This window comes from Bombina bombina, chromosome 3 (genome assembly GCF_027579735.1).
Source record: "Bombina bombina isolate aBomBom1 chromosome 3, aBomBom1.pri, whole genome shotgun sequence".
NCBI lineage: Eukaryota > Metazoa > Chordata > Amphibia > Anura > Bombinatoridae > Bombina > Bombina bombina.
In genome coordinates, this window is record NC_069501.1 from 365352144 (window position 1) to 365361076 (window position 8933).

Below are 8933 nucleotides of genomic sequence, written 5' to 3' on the forward strand. Positions count from 1 at the left end.
TTTCATAATTTGGCTGTCATTTGGATCAGTTATTTATTGGACTATGGACTTTGTTTTTTAACCACTTTGTTCTTTAACCTGATTGGGTTTTAATATTGTCAAACATCGTTTTATTATTGCCAACTTTTACCCTTCTTTGTCATTTCTAGATGTTGCTAGATACTGTGTTTTGACCTTTATAGCAATCCAGTAATTTGTTTAGGAAACTAACAGTTTCTGATATAACCAGACCTGGTTCTTAGATACAACAACTAAGGACAGCTCTGGTTATCCATTCTTTGATTAAATTTCTTGTTTCTCTGGTACATATGTATTTCACACTTTAGTTTGGATTGCATTCACAGATCATACCAGTATTAGATCGTATTATATATATATTTTTTGGTACACATTTATTGGTACACATTTTTTCTCACAAGTGATTATATTTGTTCTGTTGTTCTTCTCTCTCACATTTTTCTGTGTTTATTGCACACCCACCTAAGAATAATTATTTTAATTATTTTTTACATGTAATTGAATGATTTTGGTTTCAATTCACTATCACATCCCCAATTTTATGCACTTTTCAGCATTTCACAAAGTTGCCTTAATCGGCTGTAACAATACCAAAATAGTAAATTTCTTATGCTAATAGTGATTTCCCACGTAATTTAGCGAAGTCGTGATCAGTGAAGTTGTCTGATCCGGTTGTATTAATACTCTGTGATTTTGGAAAAAAAATTTTTTAAAACTCTTGTGTGTTATTAAAAAGGATATATTTTATACGTTTCTTTTGTTGTATTGTTGCACTTATTGGATACATCCTAATAAGTGATATTGTTTTATGTAACCTATTTAAGGAACCTGTGGTTTACTTTAGCCTTCATTGGTGCTCCTATAATCCTTTTGTACTGTCTCACTCCCCAGGACCTAATTAGGGGGTCCTTTATAGTGCAGCAGGTAAACAAATCTAGGCGCTGTTCTGAATTCTATTTTCACAGCTTCAGTGATCCTGATAGTGCCTGCGTGGCCACGCAGGATTTGGTATGCAGATCTAGTGGACATGTCCTCTCTGCCACCGTGGAAACTTCCATTGAGACAAGACCTTCTCATTCAAGGTCCTTTCCAACATCCAAATCAAATTTCTCTGCAGCTGACTGCGTGGAAATTGAATGCTTGATTTTATCGAAGCGAGGATTCTCTGATTCGGTCATCAATACTTTGATATAGGCTAGAAAGCCTGTCACTAGAAAAATCTATCATAAGATATGGTGTAAATATCTTTATTGGTGTGAATCCAAGAGTTAATCATGGAGTAAAGATTAGGATTCCTAGGATTCTGTCTTTTCTCCAAGAAGGATTGAGAAAGGGTTATCAGCAAGTTCCTTAAGGGGACAAATTTCAGCTTTGTCAATTCTGTTTCACAAACATTTGGCAAATGTACCAGATGTTCAGTCTTTTTGTCAGGCTTTATCTAGAATTAAGCCTGTATTTAGACCCATTACTCCTCCCTGGAGTTTGAATTTAGTTCTTCGAGTTCTTCAAGGGGTTCTGTTTGAACCCATGTAGTCCATGGATATCAAATTGTTGTCCTGGAAAGTTCTGTTTTTAGGTTGTTTCAAATAAGAATATTAATCAGGAAATTGTTGTTCCTTCCTTATGTCCTAACCCTACTTCTAAGAAGGAGCGTATGTTGCATAATTTGGATGTGGTCCGTGCCTTAAAGTTTTACTTACAGGCAACTAAGGATTTCCTTCAATAATCTTCATTCTTCATTGTTTATTCTGGAAAGCGTAGGGGTCAGAAAGCTACGGCTACCTTTTTCTTTTTGGCTGGGAAGTATCATCCGCCTGGCATATGAGACTGCTGGACAGCAGCCTCCTGAAAGAATTAGGGCTCATTCTACTAGGGCTGTGGCTTCCACATGGGCTTTTAGAAGTGATGCATCTTTTGAACATATTTGTAAGGCTGCAACTTGGTCGTTCCTTCACACTTTTTTCCAAATTTTAAAAATTTGATACTTTTGCTTCTTCTGAGGCTATTTTTGAGAGAAAGGTGCTTCAAGCAGTGGTGCCTTCTGTTTAGGTTCCTGTCTTGTCCCTCCCTTTCATCCGTGTCCTATTGCTTTGGTATTGGCTTCCCACTAGTAAGGATGAAATCCGTGGACTCGTCATATCTTTGTAAAAGAAAACTAAATTTATGCTTTCTTGATAAATTACTTTCTTTTACGATATGACGAGTCCACAGCCCACCCTGTTCTTTTTAAGTTTTTCTTTATATTTTTTGTAAACTTCAGTCACCTCTGCACCTTTTAGCCTTTCCTTTTTCTCTTCCCATACCTTCGGCCGAATGACTGAGGGTGGAGGGGAAGGGGAGGGGCTATATATATATACAGCTCTGCTGTGGTGCTCTTTGCCACTTCCTGTTAGCAGGAAGTTAATATCCCACCTGTAAGGATGAAATCTGTGGACTCTTCATATCGTAAAAGAAAGTAATTTATCAGGTAAGCATAAATTTAGTTTTTAGTGCTTATCTGTCCAACCCTCATTGGGAGTGTGATTTTAGACAACTTGTAATTACAAAATATTTCTGCTGTGTTGCTGTACAATAACATCAGAACAGTTTTAAGATTTTTAAAACAAATTAACATTTCATGCTCCATTTAAACCAAGATTTAATTTTGACTTTAATGTCCCTTTATATAAAACAATGTAAACATTCCCTTTGCAGGATAGTGGACAATCTAACATTGTGTGATGTTGAAGCACATCTTGTACCTTGTATTACAATGTCTATGCAAATATAATAATGTATTTTTATTAACTTTTATTTTTAAAATACTGTTATATCCTTTATGTCTGTTTCACTCTTTTATGTAAAAAGTTCACTTTGAAGAAATTGTGCTACCAGGTTGCACATTCATAATTACTATGAATTCAGAGGACACCTCAGAGATTGAAATTCCTTCAACTTTAACATTATTCTATTGATGTTATAAAATGTGAGTTTGCTCTTTAAATCTTATTTAATCAGTTCAGTATGCTAGTGTGAGAGCTAAAGAGAGTCTTAGTGGACAGTCGATTTGTTTGGTAACATCAGTAGATTTTATTAAAATTGTAACTGTTTAAGATGATTGGCCTATGACAAAAATAGTTCTGTCAATAATATTAATTGAAAGGGCAGTCAATGATAGCCTTAAAAAAAAAAACATTTAGCCAAAGTATGATAGTTAAATGTATAGTATAACTTTTTAAATAATGACACTCGCCTAGATTACGAGTCTTGCGTTAGCCTTAAAAAGCAGCATTGAGAGGTCCCAATGCTGCTTTTTAACGCCTGCTGGTATTACGAGTCTGGCAGGTACAGGTGTACCGCTCACTTTTTTTTTGGGACTCGAACATACCGCCAATCCACTTACGTCAATTGGGTATCCTATATTTTCAATAGGATTTTCCTAACGCCGGTATCAGGAGTCTTGGAAAAAGTGAGCGGTACAGCTTCTCCTGTCAAGACTGTTACCGCATTTAAAAGTCAGTAGTTAAGAGTTTTATGGGCTAACGCCGTAAGATAAAACTCTTAACTAAATTGCTAAAAAGTACACTAACACCCATAAACTACCTATTAACCCCTAAACCGAGCCCCCACACACACACACACATCACAAACACTTAAATAAAAATTTTAACCCTAATCTGCTGACCGGACTTAGCTTTAATAAATATATTTAATAAATATATTTAATAAATATATTAACCCCTAAACCGCTGCACTCCCGCCTCGCAAACACTAGTTAAATCAACGTTGCCGACACTATGCTAAATGTATTAACCCCTAAACCTAAGTCTAACCCTAACACCCCCCTAACTTAAATATAGTTTTAAAAATCTAAAGAAAATTACTATCATTAACTAAATTATTCCTATTTAAAACTAAATACTTACCTATAAAATAAACCCTAAGATAGCTACAATATAACTAATAGTTACATTGTAGCTTGCTTAGGGTCTGTTTTTATTTTACAGGCAACTTTGTATTTATTTTAGCTAGGTAGAATAGTTATTAACTATTTAATAGCTACCTAGCTAAAATAAGTACACATGTACCTGTAAAATAAAACCTAACCTAAGTTACAATTACACTTAACACTATACTATAATTAAATTAATTACATAAATTAACTACAATTAATTGCAATTAAATTACATAAACTAAAGTACGAAAAAAAGCAAACACTAAATTGCAGAAAATAATAAAATAATTACAAGTTTTTTAAACTAATTACACCTAATATAATCCCCCTAATATAATAAAAAAAAAACCAACATAAAAAAAATCCCTACCCTACAATAAATTACAAATAGCCCTTAAAAGGGCTTTTTTCAGGGCATTGCCCCAAATTTTTTATTTTGGGGGGCTTTTTTATTTTATTAGGGGAATTCGATTAGGTGTAATTAGTTTAAAAAACTTGTAATTATTTTATTATTTTCTGTAATTTAGTGTTTTTTTCCGTACTTTAGTTTATTTAATTTATTTGTAATTAATTGTAGTTAATTTAGGTAATTAATTTAATTATAGTGTAGTGTTAGGTGTAATTTAGGTTAGGTTTTATTTTACAGGTGAATTTGTACTTATTTTAGCTAGGTAGCTATTAAATAGTTAATAACTATTTAATAACTATTCTACCTAGTTAAAATAAATACAAACTTAGCTGTGAAATAAAAATAAACTCTAAGCTAGCTACAATGTAACTATTAGTTATATTGTAGCTAGTTTAGGGTTTATTTTATAGGTAAGTATTTAGTTTTAAATAGGAATAATGTAGTTAATAATAGTAATTTTATTTAGATTTATTTAAATTATATTTAAGTTAAGGGGGTTAGGTTTAGGGTTAGACTTAGATTTAGGGGTTAATAACTTTATTGTAGTGGCGGTGACGTTGGGGGCGGCAGATTAGGGTTAATAATTGTAGGTAGGTTGCGACAACATTGGGGGTGGCAGATTAGGGGTTAATAACTATAATGTAGGTGTCAGCGATGTTGGGGGCGACAGATTAGGGGTTCATAAGTATAATGTAGGTGGCGGCGGTGTCCAGAGTGGCAGATTAGGGGTTAATAATATTATGCAGGTGGCGACGATGTTGAGGTCGGCAGATTAGGGGTTAATAAGTGTAAGATTAGGGGTTAATAAATATAATGTAGGGTTCGGTGATGTTGGGGGCAGCAGATTAGGGGTTAATAAGTATAATGTAGGTGGCGGCAGTGTCCGGAGCGGCAGATTAGGGTTAATAATATAATGTAGGTGTTGGCGATGTCGAGGCGGCAGATTAGGGGTTAATAAGTGTAAGATTAGGGGTGTTTAGACTCGGGGTTCATGTTAGGGTGTTAGGTATAGACATAAAAAGTATTTTCCCATAGGAATCAATGGGGCTGCGTTAGGAGCTGAACGCTGCTTTTTTGCAGGTGTTTTTTTCAGCCGTATCTGCCCCATTGATTTTTATGGGGAAATTGTGCACAAGCATGTTTTACCAGCTCACCGCTACCGTAAGCAGCGCTGGTATTGAGGTGAGATGTGGAGCTAAATTTTGCTCTCCGCTCACTTTTCTGCGGCTAACGCCGGGTTTGTAAAAACCCGTAATACCAGCGCTGTCTGCAGGTGAGTGGTGAGCATAAACTGCTTGTTAACACCGCAAGCCTTCCCAACAAAAACTCGTAATCTAGCCGTAGGTTTTTTAAAGTGAATGTAAATTTTCATGAATCAGTATCCGGTTTTTAAAAATACTATTAAAAACAGGCGCACTTTTATTCATGAAAGTTTACATTGCAGCGTATTTTACAAATACCTTTTTCTCCACCAAAGCCGGATCAGCGACCCCCCCCCCCCTTCCTCCTGCTGTACTTACACAGCAATGACGAAACCGGCTTCCTCCAATCACGGAGTGGCCTCACGAGATGGACGCTCTGGGGGGAAGCCATGATTGGGAAGCCAGTTTTGTCATTGGTGATGCAAGGACAGAGGAACTGCCGGCGGGGGATTGGCGTAAGTATTTGTAAAATACACTGCAATGTAAACTGTCATGAATGAAAGTGCCCCTAATTGCTGAAAATTTACATTCACTCTGATGACATTTATTTAGTTGTCTTTATTTTAATTTCTCTTTAATTCTTAAACTATTATGTTGCCTCTGGGAATACAAATAAAGTATTAAAAAAAATACAATCATATTGTTTATATGGGAACAGTGTTTACTATTTTTTTTTTAAATGTTGCATAAAGGGATCTGATATACAGTTTCTCTGGTGCATTATACAAGACAACATTTTAATGAAAATGTCCCAAAAATATATAGGGTTCCACTAACTCTCAGTTTCATAAAATTGTTTAAAGTTTTCTTGTCTTTTAGCACCCCTGTACAAAGTGTACCTACTGTTTCCTGTAGAGTGGAGAAGAGGAAATTTAAGATATGTTAAATAATTATTGTAAAGATATGAAGTATTGGTCCAGATTACGAGTGGAGCGCTATCGTTTGCACGCACGTGATATAGGATTTTTGAGTTCTTTGCACGCAAGTTAAATTGCACTCATATTACAAGTTGAAAGTAGACACAATCACTTGAGCGCAACAAATAAAAAAGTGTCACAACACATCAAAAATACATTACACAATACAGTTACACTCATAACACTATCTAATAAAAATTATTTTAAAATAAATATTGTACAAAAAAAGAGTTCAAAGATCTGAGATCTCAGGTTTTAGAAAAAAAAGGCAGGCAAAAAGATTCAAAATAGACATACATACATATACATGTCTAAATATGAATATGTATGCATATATGTGTGTATATATGTATACATATGTGTTTATGTATATATGTATTTACAGACATATATACACATATAAACACATACATACATATATGGAGCCCTTTGCTGTCATTTAGATGAAAACGTGAAAAAAACATTTATGCAATATTCATCCTTTATAATAAAAGGCCGGGTATGTTTGTCAGATGCAGTCATGCGCAGTAGAGACTGCACAAGGACAAACATACCTGGCCTTGAGCAGCAGAGGAGTGCGCACTGTGGAAGCTGCCTGGTGGGGGGGGCGTGCCATGACGGGGGTGTGGCCAGATGTGCCGTGATAGAGGGGGCGTGGCCGGGCAGGAGTGTGAGTGAAGGGGCCTGGCCGACGGGAGCAGCCATGGTGGCAATGGCATGGTCAAGTGAGAGAGAAAAACAATGGGGAGAGCAAGATGGAGGGGGGGAGAGAGAACAAAAGAGAGTGGGGGGAGACCAAAAGGGCTTTAGGACTAGTAATAAAGTGTTATACTGTGTATTTACTGCAAACATTTCACATTCCAATGCTCTGAACATAGCAGAATATTTTCGAAGTATTTATAAAAAGATACTCCTATATATATCTATACCTATATAAAATCATGTGTGTATGTGTATGTATATATATATATATATATATATATATATATATATATATATATATATATATATACACATATATATAAGTATAGATATATATTGTTTCAAATTTGCATCAGATAAATGTAGAAATATGTATTTATGAATAAATCGAACATATTCATATTTTCATGTCAGTTAAGTGCAAGAGTGCAGTTTTAGGCCTAGATTTGGAGTTTGGCGGTAAAAGGGCTGTTAACGCTCCGCGGGTTTTTTTCTGGCCGCACCATAAATTTAACTCTGGTATCGAGAGTTCAAACAAATGCTGCGTTAGGCTCCAAAAAAGGAGCGTAGAGCATATTTACCGCAAATGCAACTCTCGATACCAGAGTTGCTTACGGACGCGGCCGGCATCAAAAACGTGCTCGTGCACGATTCTCCCATAGGAAACAATGGGGCAGTTTGAGCTGAAAAAAAACCTAACACCTGCAAAAAAGCAGCGTTCAGCTCTTAACGCAGCCCCATTGTTTCCTATGGGGAAACACTTCCTACGTCTGCACCTAACACTCTAACATGTACCCCGAGTCTAAACACCCCTAACCTTACACTTATTAACCCCTAATCTGCCGCCCCCGCTATCGCTGACCCCTGCATTACACTTTTAACCCCTAATCTGCCGCTCCGTAAACCGCCGCCACCTACGTTATCCCTATGTACCCCTAATCTGCTGCCCTAACATCGCCGACCCCTATGTTATATTTATTAACCCCTAATCTGCCCCCCACAACGTCGCCGACACCTGCCTACACTTATTAACCCCTAATCTGCCGAGCGGACCTGAGCGCTACTATAATAAAGTTATTAACCCCTAATCCGCCTCACTAACCCTATCATAAATAGTATTAACCCCTAATCTGCCCTCCCTAACATCGCCGACACCTACCTTCAATTATTAACCCCTAATCTGCCGACCGGAGCTCACCGCTATTCTAATAAATGTATTAACCCCTAAAGCTAAGTCTAACCCTAACACTAACACCCCCCTAAGTTAAATATAATTTTTATCTAACGAAATAAATTAACTCTTATTAAATAAATGATTCCTATTTAAAGCTAAATACTTACCTGTAAAATAAATCCTAATATAGCTACAATATAAATTATAATTATATTATAGCTATTTTAGGATTAATATTTATTTTACAGGCAACTTTGTAATTATTTTAACCAGGTACAATAGCTATTAAATAGTTAAGAACTATTTAATAGTTACCTAGTTAAAATAATAACAAATTTACCTGTAAAATAAATCCTAACCTTAGATATAATTAAACCTAACACTACCCTATCAATAAAATAATTAAATAAACTACCTACAATTACCTACAATTAACCTAACACTACACTATCAATAAATTAATTAAACACAATTGCTACAAATAAATACAATTAAATAAACTATCTAAAGTACAAAAAATAACAAAGAACTAAGTTACAGAAAATAATAAAATATTTACAAACATAAGAAAAATATT